At 45.7% G+C, this 24,220-nt stretch overlaps 1 protein-coding gene across 1 annotated transcript in view; it reads right to left on the reverse strand.

The window, feature by feature from the left end:
• coro7 (coronin 7) overlaps nucleotides 1–24,220 on the reverse strand; it is a 138,902-nt gene that overhangs the window by 98,216 nt on the left and 16,466 nt on the right. The window lies entirely within an intron of this gene.

The raw sequence follows: 24,220 nt of genomic DNA on the forward strand, positions 1-24,220 counted from the left end.
CACATATGGACGAGGCCGGAAGTTCTCCAGACGGAAAATGATGAAAAAAAAAAAAAAAAAAAAAACATCTTGTGATGGACTTGCGGTTGTTCTGTGTAATTCCTGCCGATATTCATGTGTGTGGAGACGGGGATCTCCATGTTTGTCCGCGGAGGACATTGGGACGTGCAGTGAGAGCAGGTGGAGGAACATCTAGACAGGTGGAGCTGAGGACCAAGTCGCAGCAAGATGGATGAGAGGGAATCTAGAGGAACGCTGAGGGTACAGGAGAGAGGAGTTGAAGTATTTAGAGGAGGGTGGATACAGGAAGCAGAGCTGGAGACAGCAGAGGTGAAGATGTGGAGGTTCCTCTTTGGGAGTGAGGAGCATGGAGAGGATCAGGGAGGAGTCCGTCAGAGGGAAAGCACATGTTAGATGTTCTGGAGATAAAGTCAGAGGTGGTGAAGATCAGGGTGAGGTTGGAGCTGCCAGTCAGGAGGTCTAGATGGAGCCCGCAGAGGAGGTTTACGGATGTACGGACAGATTTTAGCGAATTTTTCGCACTATAAGGCGCACTTGAAATCCTTTCATTTTCTCAAAGATCATCCGTGCGCCTTGTGTACGAGTTCTTCTTGTGCTTTCTGACCTCCGACCAACTTGATGTGACACGCTGCGCTCAAACATCCGTCGAAATATTTTACCGCGACTTCGGTGAGCGACCGAGCCGGTCCCACCTGACACGGGGACGGCGTGTTAAAGTGGGTTGAATATGAGTCGCAACATTAGACAATGTTAGATAACTAATGATGTAGTGCTGGAATACAACATTGTTCCAACCTCACGCTAACTCCAGGTGTCCGCTATTGTTGGCGACCAATCAGATGAATAAAGTTTGACCAAACTGTTTTGTTTTGCTTTATATACCCTATTTTTTTATCATGCGCCTTATAACCCAGCGCGCCTTATATATGAAAATTCATTGGTATCATTGATATCGTACCTTCTAAATTGGTGCAAAACACGGCAGTTGGCGTGAGCTAACTCCAGGTGTCCGCTATCGTTGGCGACCATAAACCAATCAGATGAATAAAGTTTGACCAAACTGTTTTGTTTTGCTTTATATACCGTATTTTTTTATCATGCGCCTTATAATCCAGTGCGCCTTATATATGAAAATTCATTGGTATCATTGATATCGTACCTTCTAAATCGGTGTGACTTATGCTCTGCAAAACACGGTAGTTGGTGTGAGCGGAGAGGGTTCGCTGGAGGAAGATGACCGGCTATGGCGCCTCCTGAGGGGAGCAACCCAGACAAAGAAGAAGAAGAAGAAGAAGAAGAAGAAGCGTGTCCTGTTTGACAAAGCCTGGTACCCGCTTCCTATTTGCGTAACACTAACAGGCAAATTCAGCGGGAGCACCGTGTTTCCTCCAAATGTTGTGCTTTTCCATGAAAGCGCACAACTCGGGCCAAGGCTTCCGAGCTGAAACCATCCGTGTCGGCGTGGCGGCGCCGGGCAGTAAATCACGAACCGCCGCTTACGTCGTCGGAGCGTTTATCGTCCGCAGCTAAGCGGGGACTTAACACCGGCGCTCGCGGACCCAATTCCGCGTCCTAAGGAAGTAGCCCTCGGCTGCGCTGGTCCGAGGAATGCTGTGGCTTCTCGCTGCCAGCATTCTATCGGACACCATCTGTATGTTGTACAGATGTTTTCTGGCTCCCGGTTCACTCCTAAATAGCCGTATCCGCTGGGAAGGATTAGCATACACTCTACTGATCTGGCCTTCCAGCGTCTTCCCCCAAGTAACGCTACCGAAGCGCTGACAGGGTTGATAATAAGTCCCGGGCTGAGTAAACACTCCAGCCACGGCTGAAGAGCTTTTTTTTTTTTTTTTCCTGCCGTAGGTGCGTGCTTCATATTCCCCACGCGGTGACTCACTTGAAAAACAGACCAGACGCACGCGAGAGGTCCAGGGTGAACGAAGCCGGGCGAAAAAAAAATGCGATAGATCACAAAGAGAGCGAGGGAAGGAAGACGGAAAGCCGAGGGTGAGGAGTTGTAAACAAACCCCCGGAGGGGGATTCACCGCCGCCGCCGCCGCCGCGCTCTTCATCAACGCCCGATTTCCTTCCAGGGGCAAAGACGGCGCGGAACTGGCATCGGGTCCGAACCGGGAACAAATAAGAGCTCGGGCTATTTTGATGTGCCGGCGGTCTGTTTAACATTAAACCGCGCTGAGAAGCCACATGTGGTATCCTCGCCATATTTATAGAGAGCAGGCAGGGATTCCAACGCCGTTAATGTGACATCAAAGAATAAACGCCGCGCATTTGCAGCGTTGTCTTTGCGCAGATCCGCCGCTGAGCCCCGGAGGTTTTACTCCGGTGCTGCTGAATCCTCAGGCGTCAAATCCATAAGAATTAACACAAAATACAAAATCCGTTCCAGAAGTGGGTTCGTATGTTGATTTTTTTCGTATCTTAAATTCATTTTCCCCATTTGAAAAAATACACAAAACAAATAAATTCATTCCAACGCCCCCGAAGCTCACAAAATAAGGATATTAATAGAGAAAATTTCTGAAAAAGAAGGGTATTAAAAATGTGAGGGAAATCAAAATGAAAAATTATTGTTAACTAGCTTTCTTCGATGATTATTATGATTGGTACAAATAAATACCGGAGCCGATGGGTTAAATGCAAATTTCAAGGGATCAATAAAGTAAAATAAAAAATAAAAATAAAATTTGCTCGAATCACATTTCACATCTTGTTTTACTGTAAAAGCTTGATTCTTTCATACTCTCATCAACTTTTGTTTTCTTGCAACTGCACCTTCAGCCACTTCTCTGTGACAAATTATTTTATCATTTTTTTGTACGTTGGCACCGTGGGTCTTAAGAATAACGCTTTTTCAATTCTCTGCATGTGTGAAGGTACGGCAGTATTGACAATAAAGTAGACTTTGACTTAAAAAATTCATATATAAAGGGATTCATATTTTGCAGATTTTGCAGAAAAAAAAAAAGAAAAAAAAAAACAAGTTTTGCCATTGCGCCATCCCTCGGGAGCGTCGGTACAGCTCGGCGGATTACACCGCCATGATGTCATACTCGAACCCGCGGCCGTAAAGCCACGCGCTGCCGCAAACCCTTCTGAAGGAGAGGTGGGAACACAAAACAAAAAAAAAAAAACAAAACAAAAACAAAACGTGGACGGGAATCGCTTGGCAGCAGCCATGGAAGTGCAGTTGAGAATTAGCAGCTTTACCTCTTTCCAATAGAAATGGCGTTCCAACTTTAGGGAAGTGCGATGTAGCTGTCAAAAAATTAAAAAAAAAGAAAGAAACTGCACTACTACTGACAGGCCGGGGCAGCCAGAGGACACAACATCTGGACCGGTGCAAACTCCAGCCTCGCCAAAACGTCTCTCTCTCTCCTCTGGTCATGAATATTAACTCAGATCTCGCTCAGTCGCCGACCAACAAGCCTGGGATCATCATAATATTCGTGAAAAAGAGGAGGGAGCGGTGGAGAAACACAAGACAAATGTTTTTCCTCGGCAAGTAAGAATCCCCGCCGAGGGGATTAACGTGGAAGGTCGGACAGAAACGGAGAAATGGTTCCCGATTTTACAAAATTTTTTTAAATAAGAAGAACGAGGAATCGGTTACACCTGCCCGAAAGGCCTGGATGAAAAGAAAATTTAATCACATCTGGGGAAAGGGGTATAGTTTTACCAGCGCAGGTGCCGGCGTCCAGATCGGGGATTTTTTTTTTTTTCTTTTTCTTTAAAAAAATAAAAATAACAGACGGCATTTGGAAGCTATTAAGGCGAGGGGGGGAGAATCAAAGCTGAGCCGAGCGTGACGTTAATCAAACTCAAAGAGACAGGATTTACACTAAGGTTAAACGTTGTGCAGACAGACACGTAGACGCAGGAAGTGCGAGTCAGCAGTCTGGCCAATTATGGTTTTATAGGTCTATTAAATACTTTCTCCCAATATAAACAGATGAGAATCAGCCTGCGCCTCCCCGTCCTTCTCCCGCAGATGTTTAACTCGCCGGCCCTCGCGCGTCGGTGTCACTCGCCGGGAATGTTGATTCGCCCATCAGGCCGAAATATCAGGTGTCCGAGGTGCACATGTGGGAACGATCAAAAAAAAAAAAAAAACGACCCCTCTCTCGCTCCCGCTAGCTCCCTCCTGTTTTTATATTTCCACCTATTTGCGTATCTGCTCAACGGGCTGTCGGCGAATGAAAGAGCGATTGCGTGATCGTCATTCTGGACGTCGTGCCGGTTCGGTTCAATCGGTGTAGTGTTAGCGTTAGCGTTGTAGTGTTAGCAAAATGACCGAAAGACAGAAAATGTCAAACCGATAGTTTCGGCATGTGTATGTCCGGTTTTTCGTGGCGGAGCCGAGAATCACCCGTCTATTTAAGAGCTCGTTTTTCCATTCCCTCTTGAAGAAGCTTCATAAATCGACGACCGGCGATCGTCATTCTGGACGTCGTGCCGGTTTGGTTCAATCGGTGTAGCGTTAGCGTTAGCGTTGTAGTGTTAGCAAAATGACCGAAAGACAGAAAATGTCAAACCGATTGTTTCAGGATATATATGTCCGGTTTTTCGTGGCGGAGCTGAGGATCACCCGTCTATTTAAGAACTCGTTTTTCCATTCCCTCTTGAAGAAGCTTCATAAATCGACGACCGGCGATGATTTCCCCGCCCCCGACGGCGCCAATTTAAGCCGGGTTGGAGTTCGCTGGCGACGGGCGGACGGCCGGGCGGGGGGGGGACACATCCCGAAAATCAAACCAGCCATTTTATCCTTAATTTCCTCACCGCCTACTGTCTCTTCATCTTGGGTTTAATTGAAACCATCTGACGACGCATCCCTTTTTCCATAAAAGTCCAAAAGCCACAAGCTAGCCCTCCGCCCCCCCCCCCCTCCTTCCCCTTCCCCCGAACGTCTCTTTCCTGTCCTTTAAATGAATATGAATGTGTAAGGTCAGAATCTGGGCGCGCGGCGTAATCTAAGGGAAAGGCAACAAGGAGCAAAGCCTGCGCCGCAGCTGTAATAGCACAAATCCGAGAACAAACCCCCTCCTCCGTCCGCACCCCGCCGTCATGCGAGGCTCGTAAATCGAACACACGAGACACGACAGTGTCAGGTTATAAAGTGCACGTCATTTGCAGTGTGTTTTTTAACAGTAGCGACTTCAAAAAGAAAAAAAAAAAAAGATATTTAACTGGAATCGGTTCGGCTAGGCGTCTAGCGACCCGGTAGCGAACCGCTACCGCCGTTAGCATCGTTTCCGTCGTGTCGACCAGTGAAAACGTTTCCTCTGCAGACCCGGAGCCTCCGTGGGCTGATGATGCTTCACCGGACGGATCCCCCGCTTAAATATAGATCCGCAGAAGCCAAAAAGAAGTACTGTAGGGCTTATTTTCACATTAAGATCGCTATTGATGCTAACTAGAGCGGGTTTAGCCTGACGGACGTTCCGCAAGCTCACCGAACAGAAGCAAAGTATCGCATTTTCTTCGATAATCAACTTGAGTTTTCTGCGGAATTTACCGATCAATCACTCAATCGCAGCGTACATCTTCCCCAACACTAATTGCACGTTCCTGCTAGATTTGTAAACCGACGGCCGCCGAGAAGACGTCACCTTCCAGTTTTTTCAAGAGGGCAAGAAGATGGAAAAATAAATCAAGATGGGGCAAAAAAAAAAAAAAGAAAAAAAAAGGATCAGTTACCTTTTGGATGAAGGTAAGAGAGGAGAAGGAGATTGATGCAGAAAACAAGCCGGCTGGGGTTAAAATGTATATTTATAAGCACCGTTTTAACCGCACTGGGTTTTTTTTTAACCCGAATAATCCCTCAAGAGATGACGTGACGTCGCCAGACCTCCTCCACGGTCGCTCAGATGATCCTTGCAGACAAACCGCACAGTGGAGAAGAAGGAGGAGGAGGAGGAGGATCCCCTCCATCCATCCATCCATCGTTCCTCAGATGCTGAAGATATGAAACCAACATCTCGCGCGCGTCCGTTCACCGTAAATAGCAAACAATGCATGTAATCATGCAATTTTTTTGTGTGCTTCTTTGCATGAAACTCAAAGAAAACACCAGAAAAACAGCAGTAATTAAGGTTTCCTTTAACTCCTTTATGTATTTTGTGCCACGCATGAACCCATAAAAATAACCGTAATTTCCAGACTATAAGCAGCTACGTTTTAAACACGCATTTCAAGACGATGAGGTGAATTTAAGGATTTTTCTAGCATTTAAAACCTCATCACAACCGAGACGCTTCCTTTTCTATAGTTTTTAAAAGTCTTTTTTTTTTTTTTTTTTAAAGTTTTTCCTCAAAAAATGAGCCATATGTTGAAGAAGGAGTTGATTTAGGGGGGAAAAAAAAAATTGTCAAAAAAAGGCAATTCCAAAAAGGTCCGGAGAGACCAGAGCCTCAGCGCCACTCCAGAAAAATATGAAAACAATAAAATATAGCAGAACTCAAGAAGAATACAACATGACTGATATGGAAGCCGTATATATGTATTTAAAAATATATCGTAATTTCCAGACTATTTGTGGATGTTATCGCTATGTATTTAATTAAAAGTTAAAAAAAAGTGTGTGTAAATATCTCGTATTACAACATGGACACCTGGGGCTTATAGAAGTGCGGCCAATATATGTAAACATAGATTTATTTTGTTATTTTTTCCCGGCGCAGGTTATATTCGGGTGCCTTCAAAAGTCTAAAAATTAAAGAAATTAAAGAAATTAAAGAAAGAGATTATTGGGGAAATTGCTTTTCGTCAAAAGCAGCTCCTGCTGCGGAGTCAAGTGGGGAAGAATCAAAATAGATAAAAATGTAAGATATATATCATACAATATATCTATATAAAAATAAAGAATAAAATAGCAAATAATAAAAATAAAATAAAAAGAACAATAAAGTTCGAAAGAAAGGGAGAAAAATAAAGTTAAAGGTATGGAAAAATATGTAAAAATATATAAAAATATTAGAGTACGTTTTTGGTGCCGGAGAACAATTTAATTTTAATTTCAACGGGGAAAAATAAATTCTGTTTTCCTGATGTTGCAGTTCATCCTTGATTGTGGAGGGAGATCTCCAACCACCAACCGTCTAAATATATCTCGGAGGACGCTTGAAAATATTTACACACAATGCATTACAAGGAGATTAATTTTCGTACTCACCGACTGAGTACTAAAATATACTCGGTCTGAGTCTAAAATGAAAACAGGGAAAATGAATCATGCCCTTAGTCTACGATGTTGTCTAATGATGACAGTAATGTAATCCGTGGTAATTTGTCACGGCTATTTAAAATGATGACACTGTAATTCGGAGGAAGAGCCTTGTGATTGAAACATCACATTGAATAAAAATCACCCCGGTGGAAGCTGCTTGGTGTGCAAAATCTATTTGTTTCTACCATGCGAGTTTTTTTTTTTTCGGTTTAATAATCCAGCAACCCGTCCAATTGGATCCGGGATGTCTGTCATTTTCACAAAAAAAAAAAAAAAAAAAAAAACACACCACCAAACTGGTAGTGTCTTAATGTTTTTTCGAAGCTAGATTTTGTGTGCAGTTAGTCAGCTTGGATTGTGATTTTTGGTCAAGACTCAGCGTATAAATCAGTTTAACTGCTGCGCTAAGTGAAAGGGAACCCTGAAGCGGGAGCGAGGCTGTGTTTATTGAGCCACAGTGCTAATTGGGACGTGCCGCCACGGCCAAGGCCTCGCTCAGCCAATGGAGTGAGCCGGGCTCCGGTCAACCCTCTCTGGGAACAATCGGCTCCTCACAGCGTGGGACTGGCAGCGGCGGCGCTGCGCCTACTGGAAGGCCCCACCCTCCGAGGAGGGGAAAAAAAAAAAAAAAAAACTAGCAAAGGTCGCGGAGGCAATGCATCTGGCGGCTTCCAGGCGACGCGCCGGTGAACCGCCAAATCTGCGTGGCAGGGAGCCGGAGGATTTCGAGCGCATATCTGATGATCTTCCCGGGGTTTTTGATGGTTATTGCGGCGGAGGCCCGAGCATGAGGATTCTCCACATGCACTTAGCGGCTGGGGTTTTTTTAAAATCCATGCACGGATCCAGGGGACGGCTAATGACAGAGGGACGGCTGATGAGGATCTGCGTGCCAGACGTTCTCGGCCGAAAGATCCGTCAGGAAGCATCAAACAGGTGATCCGGCGCGGCGCTTCTGAAGTCGTTCCCCGCCGGAGCCGCGACAAGATAGAAGTCGCTGGCTCTTCTCCGTCCCGGCGACCACATCAACGACGCTTCTCATCTTCAAAGTGCCCCCAGGGTGCTCACATGGGAGCGCCAGCCGCCGGTCGGCTCCACATGTGGGCCGCGCATGTAGCGCTCCCGTCATTTGCGTACATCAAGAAGCCGCTATTGCGGAGTCGGCAAACGTACGGCCCGCGGGCCACCACCGGCCCGCCGGGGGGGGTTCAATCCGGCCGGTGGAATAAATCTACAATTTGAAAAAATATTGAAAAGTCATGAACTTGTTTGCTAGGGGCGCAGTGTTTTAGTCAGCGTTAGCAACATGGCACAACACTATGTGACTCAGAACTCAGCAATCCCGCTTCCGGATCTGTAAAGCATTTTTACTTATTGTTGGAAATGTACCCGCTTTTCCCCCCATCAGAAAGATGTCGTCCAAAAAGAGAAAAGTGGACGTGGAGTGTAGGGCTTTAAAAGGAAAATGGAAAATGGAAATTTGTTGGTTGAGATGAATAAGAAACTTGTATGCTCGGTGTGGGTGCAGGAAGTTTCATTGCCACTATGAGACTCGTCATGGCGAAAAATACAACATGACGGAAGTGAGGCGTAGCGATGTTGAAGTAGCACTTACTTTTCTTTATGAATCTCAGGATGTTTCATTACATATAAAGATTTGTACCATTTACCTGTTATCTTTACACTAAAACAAAGGAGAAATTTGGGCTTTGTGTCACTTCTCGCCAATTACTCTACCATTTTACTGGTTCGGCCTCCTCGACGTCAAATCAGGCCGTATGCGGCCCGCGGACCAAAATGAGTTTGACACCCCTGCTCTGTTGTTTAACGTCCCCGAGCTTTATTATTTCCATTCTGCGGGATTTTTTTCTCGCACCGGCTCCGAGAACATCGTTCACACCAAAGAGAGATTCCAGTCGCCGCAGAAGCGGAGCCATAAGGACGATGCCAAAGCCGCTGACACGCTGTGTATTCCAAAGCAGCTGGACGGGAGTATGATTGATCAGCCCGTTAACAACACGATAACAAACCCTTCCATCCACTCTGCGGGTCGAAGCGAACGTCCACGAAAACAACCGCCGCTTCGCTTTTTCTCCAAACCGCAAGCACCTATTGTCTTCGCAGGCTCAATTAGTAAAAGGAGAAACGACGTTGGTTGTTGCCGTTGTGGCGTTTTGTTATTAAAAGACATGTGCGGGCCAGATTCTCGGAGCCTCCCGTGTTTTAACTGTTTCCCCTCTCTCTCGTCTCACAGGCCACGGATTCTTTTGTGCGGGAGGGAAAAACACCCCGTTGCAGGTGTGCACACCTGTGCTTTCACAGCGCTGCCCACGAAACTACGCGACGGATTGGATGTTGTTTTCCGCGGGGGCTGTCAAAACAGTGGACATCAAGAGAGAGAGAAAAAAAAAAAAAAAAAAACGGGGTTATCCGAGCGATTCCCTTTGTTCCACATCTGAGTTTCCTCTTTTCTGGAGCAGAACAAGCCTGTTGAGAATCTCTGGCATCTGGGTCATCAACCTATTACTTGTTTATTCCCGTTATTCGACTCTTCCAGCGCGTTTTTACATTGTAAATAATAGCGTTCCTGGGTATTTGGATGCTAAAACCTGGATGTCTGTATTCTTTTACTTCCGTCACGTTCTCGTTGAACGCTAACCGCTCACCAGAATCCCACCTTCCCCTAGCAAATGCGTGAATCCTATCTTAGCCGTTGCATCAAATGCAAGTTAAATTTGACTAAATCCATATCATTTAGCGGGTGTGCCGAATTAGCGTACCGACCAGACTTGCGGGGGAGGCCTTTTAGGCAAACCAGCGTGGCATTTTCCTGCCAAAATAACAAACCGGTCCTGCGTTTGCTTTTCCACGCTGAACGCCAGCTAGCAAATAATGTTTTACGCCAGAGTGGAAAATTAGCATTAGCTAACCTTTGGTGGAGAGCTCTTTAAACCAACGAAAACTGCGACGTGAACCTGTCACCTTGCAGAATTAGCTCTATTAGCTAACGGTTAGCGTTGAGGTTGTAGTCGCTCCGCCGAGTATCCAGACGGTCGGTACATCACGCCTGCTCAACTGCGCACTTCTTGCACACTCTCAGCGCACAAGAAAACCAATCCAGCGCAGTGAGCGCACTGGAAATGACTTATCATATTTTTTTCTCTATCATTTTCCTGCGTACCTCAGTGAGTGACAGGTGTCCAGCCAATCATACGATACGATGCATTACGTTACGCAGCCAATCACGGCACGGACGGTACTTGCGCACGTGCTCTGCCCGTACATGCTGTATAACAATAATAACAGTGTGGCGGAGTTAAGTGACGCTAATGCTAACATGCTAACCCCTTAACATGGCGAAACGAGCGGGCGGTGAATGTGATTCGTCCACTCACCAAGCCAAAGGAAAAAAGAAATGCGGTTCTTTTAAGTTGGAACGGATGTCAGAAGATGTGCAAATAGAAGAACGAGCGGTGAGATTTTTTCTTTTTTCGAGTGAGAAAGGTCTAGTCTGCAAAACATGCAGCTAAGCTAAACTAGTTAGCGAGTTTTCTGATGGAAAAATATGGACTCAATGGAAGCTGGACTACATCAAGCGACACATTCAGCAGGAAAGTCCTACGAATGCTGTTAGAATTATACGAAGACTCAAGATAATAAAAGGGATCGGTACATTATTGTGAGAGAGCGTAATAATGACGACCGGGAGAAAAAGAACGAGCTGTCACACAAAAAAAAAATCTGACCCTGCGCAAGTTAAAGTTCTCATTGACAATGCATCAATGCTATCAGTTGGCCAAATGAGTCACATTAAAAGCAAACTAATGGAAATTGCATTTATAATTTGATTCTTTTAATAATCCATGAAACTTGCTACGATCCCAGGTGTGATACAGTTGTGTGGCCTCAGCGTGCACGTCTAATGTTGCTCACAGCGGTCCTCAGTGTGCTCAGGGAGGTGGTCTGTATGCCCAGAAACATGAAAAATTACAGGGAACATTGCGCCTGCTTCTTCCCCGCGCCGCAAAACAACGTTCAATATCCTGTTTTACAAACTACAAGCGCCTCCTGTATGGATTTAGCTTGAAATAACGATGAACACGACCGCGACTAATCAGCTTCGCGCCGCCTCCGGCCTCCACATGTGCTCGGCGAGCGGCCGGCCAATTCGCACCTCATTCTGCTGATTTGGCAAGCGAACGGGCCGGGAGGAGAGCGGCGCTTCGCTCCGTCGATGTTTCCCACCGGGGGCGGGATTTGGCCGCGACTTTATCCGAAGACAGCGGAGAAGTAGAAAGCGGATGACGTAAGAAAAGGTGCGGAGGGTGATTGAAGCCACATTGCGGCACTCGGTAAATAGCGTGCCTGATACGGAGTGCAAGGCGAGGTGACGTCTTTGACTAAGCAGGCAAAAGCCGTGATATATCGGACTTGCGGTCCAGCGGTGAACACAACTATTCAGATGTGAGTGGATGTTCTGTATCTGTCGATGGACGAATGTCAAACAACATATTTATCGCGCCTCTTTTTTTCCTTAGTGGGTCATACTGCCAAAATCAGCACGCAAAGTGTTTTATATCATTCATTAATTCATTAGCAACGCCGCTACGGCAGCATGCTACCGCACCTGCACTGCATCTTGCTATCCCCTTTTTTTTATTTTTTGTTACTACACCTCAAAACTCCTGTCACTTTAAAAATCAAACCCTACAATTTCTACCTCTCTGTATAATTATTTCTAATTTTTTTTGTACTTTTGCACCGTGAGTCTTGATGCTCTCTGTGTGGGAAGACTCTGTGCCAGCTTTCATTTGGCGAGGCCGAACCTACTATTTTTTGAGAGAGAAAAAAAGAAATTGTACATAAATAAGCAGACTTGTCTATAAGCCGCAGGTGAATATGAGATATTAACACGTTACAGGAGACATTTTTACAATTACCAGTATCTAACGCAAGTGTTGTTTATCTATTTATTTGTTTTTTTCAGAACAGATGCTGAAGTGTACGTGCAGCAGTTCTATTTCCTTCCTCGACAGCCAGACTGATCGCTTTCGAAAGCATTTTTGCTGTCTTTTTCATGATGGGGGTGTGTGTGTGCGATAATCGCAAAATGGCTTATCTGAAGAATTATCGTAAAATGCGAGTGAGTTTGCCGAAACAGTTTCATTTGTCAGCTGTGACGCTGTTAGCATAAGGAGGCTAATGTTATTAGCCTCTAAAAATCCATAAAGTGTGTGAAAAAAATGAGAATTTTGTCCGTCGGTTTTAATCGTCGTTTTTAACGTCGGACATCCTTCGGCTGAATCTCCCGGGTCGGCGAGTGTTCGGCGGCGAATCGGGAATCATGCTTTTAAAAATGAGCAAACTTTAGCACGAATATCAGGGGACGGCGAGCAGCAGGAAAGAGAAGGGGAGCTAATCCTCCCCCGCTTTCCGTCCCCAGGTGTCGCCCATGTGTGCGCTTTAATTGCAGGAGATCCCGGAATATAATCAATATTACGGTCGCACACACGCAAAATAACAAATCCCACTTATGATGAAAATTCGCTCAATAAACAACACAAAAAAAAAAAAACTATCAAATCTTTCCAACATCTTTCTTCCAGCAGATCCAGTCTGCAACATCCTGTCGTTTCACATCACAACAAAAAGCACTATTTCCCGTTTGAAAATAAGCACGTGAAGAAATTAAGTCATAAAAATTAAGCGCAGGCAGATCAATCCTAATTGAGTCGGACTCTGAACGCCCGGATTTTTAAGGCCGCCGAGCGTTTCGGGGTCGCAAATATGGCCTTTGTTGAAGGAATGATTCAGCCTCGTCGGGCAAACTACAACCGAGGCCGGTAGCCGGAGGAGCCGGAGGAGGCCGGAGAGAAGAGGAGGGGCGAGACATCTGGGCCGAGTTAACTACCGGCTTTAACCAGGTCGCGAAAACCCGGCGGGGGATATTCAGGCACACGTTGCGCGGGGGGACGGGGGGGAACGGGGGGGGGGGGGGGATGTGCACTCGCACAAAGAAGCTACAGACGTGCCAAAAAGAAAAGTACGCAGGCGCAAACACAGCATGGCAACCAGTGAAGTGTCAGGTCCAGCCATGAAGACATAACAACACCTTTTTATCCGCCCTGAGAAGGTCAAAGGTCAGTGGGGATTATGCTGGTTAGATGGGGATCAACCCCCTAATTGCCCAATTGACCCTGGGACGTCGTGCCAGCTGTCTTTTCTCACCGCAATTAATTTGGACGGCCGTGGCTCGGCTGGTACGGCGGGGCCGGCCTCCGATCCGAAGGTCGGCGGTTTGATTCCCGGCTTCCTTCCGTCCAGGACACGGAGCGCCCGGTGGTCTGGTTAGCGCAGACGGCTAACGGGCCACATCCCGCCCGTTCTGCATTTTTAACCGGCCCGCCAAACTATTTTCTTTGAATATCTTCGCAAGCATATTGAATTTTTTCTTTTTCAATTTTTTTTCCCCAAATAATGTCGATCAGTACATTTATATTATTATTATTATTAATTATTTTAAAATTGGAAAAAAAATGCCAAAAATATTTCAAATTGTAATTTTCATTTTGTTCACCTAGTTGGCCCCGTGCATAAAAATAAAATAAGAAATGTGGCCCGTCGGCCAAAATAATAATAAAATGAATAAAATAAAATAATCTCCCCATCCCTGGGTTAGCGCCTTGCATGGCAGCTCTGCAGGAACGGGTGGATGTGATCCAGTAGAAAGTGCTTGATTTATAAAGATCAGACCATTTATCATTTGTCCAGCGTTATATGCATTCATTCATTCATTATCTATACAACTTATCCTGCGCTCAGGGTGATGGGGGGACTGGAGTCTATCATTGGGTTACGAGAGAGAGGCATACAAACATTCACTCACTCATTAACACATCATATAAATCCATACAACCACTCATTCATTCACGCATGCTAGAGACGTGCAACCATTCACCCTCTCATTCACATGTCTTCTTTTTGGACGTTCAACCATTCACTCGTTCATTCACACGTCATATCGAGACGTACAACTTTACATTCATTCATTCATTCATTCATTCACTCACACACGCTAGAGACGTGCAACCATTCAGCCTCTCCTTTTTTTGCTCATTCGTTCACATATCGATATGAAACAACCATTCACCCTGTCATTCACGCGTCTTAGCTTTAGACATTCAACCAGTCACTCATTGTTTCACACATTGTTTATATCCAGACATACAGTACAACAATTCATTCATTCATTCATATAGAGATACGACAATTTACTCATTCATTCACTCATCCAACTATTCATTCATTCATGAATACACACACGCTAGCAACCATTCCCGCTCTCATTCACAGAATTCACTCATTCATTCTCACATCATTATGAGACACAGCCATTCACCCTCTCATCAATAATCCGATGATTTGAACTGGTCGGGTTTGCTTGTTTTTCCCCGTTCCTCACTTCCCTCGATCGATCTGCGACAACGGCGCCGAGCGGCTCCGTTTTCACGTGTTTATATTCGAGAGGACGGCGAAGCATCGCAAGGAATAATATTTATGTTAGTGACTGCAGGAATCACGTGTGAACTATCAGAAGCCTTGTCGATAGGCGTGATCTTACACACTCACGGGAGTATTTTTGACATCAGCTGACCTTTCAAAGCTGATGTTTGTGTTTGTGTGTGAGGAATCCCGAAGTCATCGAACAAACCTGAGCCGTGTTCTTGGAAACCGCCGCTGTTCTTTATAGACATCGTAGTTTACATTTCACCATGTTGACTCCACATGCGGTGTTAGTGTTAGACATTCTCCGATCTCTAAACACGCTTCATTCTGAGGGGAAGTATCGGAATCTCGTTCCCTGGCAGGCGCAGCCTGTGAGAAATATCCGTTTGTTGGTGCAACGGAATATTAAGCATTTTTGAGACTGAGAAAAGTTATTTTCTTAGTATTGTTTTTTCTCCCCCCTCGTCCACGCCGAATGAAGATATTGTGTGCTGCTGCTTCGGGGGGCAAGAAGGGCGGATTCCTGGGGAAGCGGCTTCGGGAGGGGGAAGCTGGGTCTAGAAAAGGAAAGGCAGCTGGTGTGGAAACAGAAGTCAATCTATATCGGAATTTCAAAACAAATGGCAATATAGACGTCAAGGAAAACAGTAGAAAGGTATCGTCCACTTTCGTCCGTTCATTCATTCATCGTCTAGTGTTTATCCTGCGCTCTGGGTCGCAGTCAATGTGTGTTACTGCCATGCAACCGTTCACCCTCTCATCCTCGTGTCATATTGAGACATGCAAACATTCACCCTCTCATTAACAAGTACTTCAGTGATGCAACCATTCACACATCAAATGAGATAAATAACAGTTCACTCATTCATTCATGTCATATATAGACATGCAACCATTCATTCGCCTGTTTATATATGCAACCATTCACTTATTCATCCGCCTCTCACCCTCATTCATTCACAGAGACATGCAAGCATTCACTCATTCATTCACATCTTAGAGATATGCGGGCATTCACCCTCTCATTCACCGGTTCTTCAGTGACGCAACCGTTCACGCATCAAATGAGATAAATGACAGTTCACTCATTCATTCATGTCATATCAAGGCGTGCAGCCGTTCACCCTCTCATTCACGTGGAATATAGACATGCAACCATTCATTCATTCATCCGCCTGTCACCCTCATTCATTCACAGAGACATGCAAGCATTCACTCATTCATTCACATCTTAGAGATATGCAGGCATTCACCCTCTCATTAACACCTTCTTTAGTGACGCAACCGTTCACTCCGTCAGTCGCACATCCTATGAGACGAACGACACTTCACTCATTCATCCACTTCATGTCGAGACATGCAAGCATTCACCCTCTCATTAACAAGTACATCAGCGATGCAACCGTTCGCTCGGTTATTCTCACATCATACGGAGACAAACAACCGTTCGCTCATTCATTCATTCAATTCATGCAATTGTTCACCCGCTCATTTACACATCGTATAGCGACATGCAAGCGTGCAGTCATTCATTTACACATCTGGGCAATTCAGGGTGTCCGGATATCCTGTTGCATGTGTTTTGGACGGTGGGAGGAACGTGGAGATTCCACACATAAAGGCCTCCGAAGGCCTCTCGTTGGGGCGCGGAAGCACTAAGATTTCACAAAATTATAAAATAATTTCGCTGAATATGCGGAAGAAAAAATGAACGTCACCTCGCCGTTGGATCTAATATGGATTTAAATCCTGTGCGGCCGATTTAGACCTCAGGCACGTCCTCCAGTTTGCGGACGACACAGTTATCGTCCTTGCAGATTTTTTTACAGAAACTTGAGGACTGAAAACGACAGTATATAAACAGAATTTAAAGAGGAGGGGCGGCATAAACACCCTTGCATGAACGCTCAACCTGCTTCAATCAAACACCAACAAATGGAACAAAAAAAAAACTCCCGTTTGCACTGCCTCGATATCTTCTTACATGTTTAAAAAAAATACCTTAGAATTAAAAAAAATTTATTAAAATTTTTTGTCTCCTCCCAGTTCAAGTGCAGGTTCAAAACCGAGAGAGGTTGTCCCGAACTTCACCTCGGCCACTAAATGGATGCAGAAGTGAGTTTGGGGAATAAATTCAATGGGAATTTTTCAACGCCAGTCCATTTCTTGGGAGCTCTCAGGTGGTTTGCCATCTGCAAAACTCATGAGTCAGAAAAGGCTTCATTTATTTAATTGCCTTCAAATCTTCTTCAGTGATCTTGCCATCGCATCCATGGTTTTGACTGCCGTACCCGCAATTCTCCGGCTTCTCGCAAAAAACCTGGCCGGGACGTCTCCCTTCCATCCGCGGCGGAACCGCAAAGACGCTCGCGACTTTTCACGGTCGTAAAAGCGGAGTTCGTTTCCATCGGTGTTTAATACGGTATTTAAAAAGTCGTGACGTCCGTGTTCCCCGAATTTCTCCGGCGAGTAATTGGGCCGAAATAAATGCGACGTAACATGGCATCACGATTTACAGCAGAGGGACGGGACGGGGGTTTAAACCGAAATGTTTCTTCTCCAAGGACATCTGGTCCGACATCTGCGATACAAACATCAGTCTTTTGCAATAGTCAAAGACCTTCATTGTGCTTAGTCCAGAGTCCACACACACACACACACACACACACAAACCACACCATGCCTGCCGGTAAGTTTATTCTGCCTATACTGAGAAACCTGAGCATGGGCACACACACGCACACACACACACCCTTCTCCAAACACACCCTTCTCCAATTAATAAAATGTAAAAGACACATAGATTACACTGACATACAAGTGTAATTTATTTGACTCTGAATTAGAAATCCTACCCTTTGAAAAGGACACACAAACACACACACACACTGACACCTTACAAAGAGGTCGCTGTGATTTACGGTGGAATAGAAAAGACGCAGTGAGTGGCTGCTCTCAGCCACCTATAGTAGTGAAAACCGCCGTTCTTTTCCTTGGCCCACCTATAGAAGTGAAACCGCCGTGCTTTTCCTTGGCCCTGCCCATGCCTTCCCTGTAGTCCAAACCCATTCCAGCCTGTGGTCCTCTCTAATTTCACCCAAAGCAACAGAAGCTTAGCTGAGGAGAAGGAATCTGGCCCCCGAGTCCGGCGAGCTTTTCCCTTTTCCTGTCTCCCTCCTCTTCCAGCGACCGCAGATCGACAGCTCTACGGCCAGCGCGGGCCCCAAAACTATGAGGGGTATTTTCAGCACTGTAATTTCGAGCGCGCACTCGAATGCGGAATCACACACTCAGCGAATACGCAGAAATCGGGGGTTAGATCAAAAGGAGGAGGTCGGTGGGGGGGGGGTGAACTCCCACCCGAGCACGAGTCCTCGCATCCACCGAGCTTGAAATCAGGGCGGAGGCCCGACTGCGCGGAGATGTGAAGGAAAGTCGTCTGAAAACAAAGAGGCCGGAGGCGGGGACAAGGAAGTCGAGACCTGCTCGGTTGAACGTCGCGGTGACCGTTCACCGCTCTCACTGGACTTTTCCTCCAAAAGAAGTGTTTCTCTGTTCTCGGCCTCCCCGACAGATGTTTCCCTCCACGCCTCTTTGCTTTTTCCACTCATCGGCAAAGGCGTCCTGCGTGGATCCGAAGGGAGGCGCTTCCTCTTTTTTTTTTTTTGGGTTCGAGACGTCGAACGACACATTCGCGTGCCAAAAAAAAAAAAAAAACGGTAACATCCAATCTGACGATCCATCTGCTGTTCGCTTGTGTGTCAAGAGATGCCACATGTGCGAACACACACACACACACACACACACACAATTGCAAAATGTGCCAACTACCTAAATACAACCGTCTGTATGCTTGCTCGCGCACATACTCAACAGTTGACTGATTACAGATGCAGTGTATCTCCCGCTCCTGTCCAAGACCTTAATTACCCGGCGCAGTCTTATTTGCCATAAATACAGCGAGAGCAGGGCTGTAATTAGGGTCTAAATTTACCCCACCTGGCGAGGGGAGAAGCCGGCCCGGCGACGGCCGCAAAGGGATGAGCCTCGCTCGCTTAAAATCCGCCGGCGCTGGAAGCGGGAGCGCAAATAAAAACACTCCGCCTCCGCTTTGAATTCTGCGATTGCTTCGAAAGAACGAGTGTTTATTAAGGAACCGACACGACGCGCGTTTTATTCCCGGACGATATGTCAGCGGTTTCTTTCCGGCCAACGGGATCGACTGCGGACGATAAAAAAGGGAAAGGGGGGGCGCTTGATAAGATTGCGCAAGAGTTGCACAGCCCCGTGCAGATGGGAGAAATTATTTAATCCGACTCGAGAGGGTTCTAACGCGCTGCACGGCGAAAAAAAAAAAAAAACATTTATCCGTGCCCTTCCGTTGAACCTCACGGTTTTGGGTTCTCCTCTCTGAGCCACGGGTTTGAAAAGAACGGCGCTAAAAACGCGGCTTGCGCGCTTTCCGGCGGTTTACCTGAGTCAGTTTCGATAAAAGGGGAAACGTATTCTCGCGGCTCGATGTTTGAACATGAGATATACTTCCTCCCGAAAAAACAAAAACTTGCGGCTTCTCTCGATGAGGACAAATGACTGGAAGCCGTGCAGCGAAAAAAAAGCCAAAACGGACCTCCCAAAAGTTTGGACACTCCCCTGCGCCTCTCTGTTTACCCTGCGGCGAGACCCGTCGTTCCCGGCCGTAGCTTTACATCTCCGCCGACAAACAAATAATGGGAGGACGGGGATGTCGGATTTGATTACATTTCGCTCTCAATTGCTGGACACCCACGGCGGTTTGGCCGCGCCGTTGATATTCCAGTGCCACTTCCCGTTCGGTCGACCGCTTCGCACCGGCTTCGGAAAATCACGTGGACGTTTGGATCAGGAAGCTTCCGAGAGAGGTTGTCGTAACTTGGACGGAACGGCGGATTTCATTTCCAAGGCGGTACCGACTGCGTCTGCGAAACGGACAACGTCAGCCACGGCTCAAGAAAAGAGTCATCTTCTACTTCCTGGTTTTGTTTTTCTTATTCCTTTCCTTTTGGCTGCTGCCTTCGAGGGTCACCGCAGCCGATCATCTTCCTCATATAACCCTCTTCTCCGCATCCTTTTTGGCCCAGGCGCCGCATCGACTTCAAATTTGACAGACGGGCCGTGTCAGCACAAGATACCATACGCATAAAAAAAAAAAAAAAAAACACATTTGTTAACAGTTCACATCAGACTCGTCTGATATTTGTCTGAACGTTTGCTTGCATTTCATGCATAAACCGTTGTTTTGCTTGTAGCTTCACGTCCAGCTCATTCATGTGTGTCAGTATGTCAACAGTAAAGGCTAAATCACAAAGCCAATCCGTCTCATTCAACTCAGGAAAACTCTCAAGTAGCTCCGAAAATGAAATAATCTCCTGTTCGAGCTCCCGCATTCATTGATCCAATCATCCACATCAAGTATGAATTCTTTACCGATCTTTGGCGGGCCGAATTAAAAAGACTAACGGGCCGGTTGTGGCCCGCGGGCCGTAGTTTGCCCACCTTTGCTCTGCACCAGGGGTCGGCAACCCATGCGACTCTTTCACCCTTAAACTGCGGCCCCGAGTGGCTTGGGAAAATAAATGATAAATATTTAATTGAAGTGTATTTCATTTATTCAAATTCCTTTTTTTTTTTACTTCTAGTTCTAAGTTGGAAGATTATTGTGATCTTGAAATATTAAATAAAATTCTATTTATTATTTTCCGCCGCTCAAAATAACGTCACACTGGCGGAAGCCGGTATACCCGCCGGCCGGTAAAGTCCCGATTTGCAGATGCTGTGCGAAGAAGTTCAGGAGCAGAAGTCCCATAAACCAGGTAAAATAAATACTTATGAAGATATATTGCAAATATTTATTTTTTATTGTTTACTGACAGTGATTTTTTTCCCGATTTATTTTTAAAATTCAGATCAAGGCTCCGCTACACGCTCTGAAAGCCCAAAGCTCAAAATGAGTTCATTACATAGATAAAATTTAATTTTCTCCGTAATACTTTGTGAATTTCAGAAGCGACACACTACACACTTGTTTATACATAGTGTAAAGGTAATAAAAAACCAATATATACGGCGGTACCTTTATTTTAGACGTCAAAAAGTAATTGCGGCTCCCAGTGTTTTCTTTTCCGAGGAAACCGGGTCCAAATGGCTCTTTGGGTGTTAAAGGTTGCCGAGCCCTGATCTACACCAACTTTCTTCACGTCCTCTGTCCCTCCATCCAGAAACCTCGCGTTCACACACACATGTATTTGCACGTACAGCTCTCACCGTAAATCACGATGTCATCTGCGAACATCATAATCCACGGAGATTTCGGTCTAACTTCATCTGTCAGCCTGTTCATCACCGCTGCAAACAAGAAGGGGATCAACTACTGTCAATAAATTGTGAGATGTGTGTGTCCAGGATCGATACGACCTCCGACTGAGCAAAGAGTTTGAGTGCGAAAAAAAAACAACTTTTGTTGCCCTTTGCGGAAGAAATTTGCTTTCTGTCACCTCGGTCTTTTTGTTAGCACAGGAGTCAAACTCTGGCCCGACAAAAAAGAAAAATGACAAAAAGAAAGGCAGAAGATTAATGTGTAACAATAATTAAGGTTTTCTTTACGCGCTTTTTCTTGATACTCCATGACATGGGCTTGAATGGTTCACATTCATTGAAGGATGATATTATTATTAGCTAGTTGGTTTATTATTGTTGTTTTATTTATTATTAGCTTACGGAAAAAAAGATTACTGGAGAAATTTAAATCAGAAGGCTACAAATAAAAAGAGACATACGACTGTTATTTAACTTTTACTTGAGAAATGAATGCCATTGAATTTTGATTCAACCTGTGTGTAAAAATAAGTTATATATTGAATAGTATTAAGCTTTTTAAGCAAAACTTGTTTGGGTCCATATGAAAAGGTTCATTGCTATAACTGGAGGAATATTTTTATTCAATTATATTTTTTTATATTTAGATTTTTTTTATTCAATTATATTATTTTTTTCAGTTGATTACATATCAACGATGGCCCGCAACTTTGTACCACTTTTGAATTTCGAGTTTGACACCCCCGGTCCGGACGATACCGACTCGATTTGAAAATCCGAATCTCGTTATCGCTCTTCTATTTCCCGCAGAAATCTCGCCGTCTGAGCGAAACCACCGATTCTTGAACAGAAAACAGCGGCTCGGAGGGAAACCGATAATTGCTAACGTTTATATCAATTTATCGAGAGCTCAAGAAAAGGCAAAGGTAAGGTCTTTCCATCCCAGATGTTCGGCTGTTTAACCGACAAGTAGTTTAACAGACGGAAGGAGGAGCAGGAAACCTGGCGTGGATGATCAGATGAAAAATCCCGCACGTTCACGTCGGTAATCTTGTTACGACCGACGATAAAACCGGGCATAGTTGCGATAAACCTTGCTTTTTTTTTTTTTTTTCTAGACATCAGCAATACCTCGCGTCTTTCGGATTTGCTGCCCTTAATCCCTACGGCAGCGGTCTTCCGTCCCGCATCTAATAGCGGTGAGGTTGGACCAACGCTTGCACCTCTAAAAGCGAACCTCCAGAGCAAGACAACAAAAGCAAGACGGGGGAGAAAACCAAAAACCACCACCCTCTAATAAATCTGATCTGCGTCCTGGCTGTTCTTGGGTTTGAGGTGGTGAAGCCATGTGCAGATTAGAGGGGTGGATGGCGTGCTGACTCAGGCCTCTACGCCAACCCGCTCTGTCCTCCCCTGCAGGAAAGTACCAGCGTTTATCAGAGAGGGGAGAAGAAACGGAGGACATTAGCGGCCGAAGATGGACGGAGGACATTTCAAACCCCAACGATGAAAACCGGCTGCACGCGCGTTGGTTAGGACGCGACGTATCTCTTGGCTGAACTTGATTTTCAAGCGTCTCCGGTTGTTTGCGGATGACACTGTGAGGTGTCGTGAGAGCAGGAAGCAAGTGGAGGAACATCTAGAGAGGGAGAGGTTTGATCCTGGACCAGGGCTCGCCAACCCGTAACACCCAAAGAGCCATTTGGACCCGGTTTCCTCGGAAAAGAAAACACTGGGAGCAAGTATGTAGCTTCTGAAATCCACAAAGTGTTACGGAGAAAATTAAATTTTATTTATGTAATGAACTCATTTTGAGCTTTGAGCTTTCAGAGCGTGTAGCGGAGCCTTGATCTGAATTTTAAAAATATATTGGGAAAAAATCACTGTCAGTAAACAATAAAAAATTTGCAAAATATCTTCATAAATATTTATTTTACCTGGTTTATGGGACTTCTGCTCCTGAACTTCTGCGCACAGCATCTGCAAATCGGGACTTTACCGGCTTCCGCCAGTGTGAAAAATAATAAATATAATTTTATTTAATATTTCAAGATCACAATAATCTTCCAACTTAGAACTAAAAGTTAAAAAAAAAAAAAAAAGGAATTTGAACAAATGAAATAAACTTCAATTAAATATTTATCATTTATTTTTCCCAAGCCACTCAGAGCCGCAGTGTAAGGGTGAAAAAGCCGCATGGGTTGCCGACCCCTGACCTGGAGGAACCCAGGAGGAACCCAGGAGGAACCCAGGAGGAACGGCGAGGCGAAGAAGAAGGTGGAGGCGGAGCTGGAGGCAGCAGAGATGAAGATGTGGAGGTTCTCTTCAGGAGTGAGGAGGATGGAGAGGATCAAGAGAGGAACTAGATAGGCTGAGATGGTTTGGTTGTGGACGGAGGAGGGATGGTAATGATCTGGGTGAGGTTGGAGCTGCTAGTCAGAAGGTTTATGGACGGAGGGACGGAGGTTAGTTAGTGTGATAGACGAGGAAGCAGTGGAGAGGGTGAGATGGAGGCAGATGATTGGCTGTGGTGACCACCGAGGGGAGCGGCCCGAAGGAAAAGCGGTCAATCCACCGCTAACGTGAAAGCCAGAAGCACCTTGCTAGCAGCACGGCCACGACCAGAACCTTTCATTTAAATATGATCATGTTTTTTTTTTCCCCCCAAAAGGAACCTCGTCGACGCCCGACGCGTCAAACGCGCGTCTTGAAAACGGCGGCGATTCCGTTTCTTTGATCCGCTTCAAGTCGCCATTGAAAAAGCGGGGGCGCAGACAATAGTTATATCATGACAAGTTATTCCTTCGCTGCAAATATATAATTTTCTTGAAGCTCCGGTGGAAAAATTTCCTGCAACCAGTCGCCGGGTCGCTACGTTCTTCCGGAACCGCTCGCAAAAAGCATCCGACGCGATCCAACGGGTCGCGTCTTCTGTCGCTAATCCCTCCTCCGTCCCCCCCTTTTTTCCCGCGCAGGGTTGCCGCTTTCCGCTGGAGTCAGAAATGCCACAGACGCGGCTGGTATTTCACAGCTGCGCCGCCTCCTCGCCACCGACGCCGCCAGCAAACGCTGGGCTTTTACTGGAGACGCCGTTTC

This window comes from Fistularia commersonii, chromosome 28, assembly GCF_037954325.1.
Source record: "Fistularia commersonii isolate RoL2024-O1a breed Wild chromosome 28, RoL_Fcom_v1.0, whole genome shotgun sequence".
Lineage (NCBI taxonomy): Eukaryota > Metazoa > Chordata > Actinopteri > Syngnathiformes > Fistulariidae > Fistularia > Fistularia commersonii.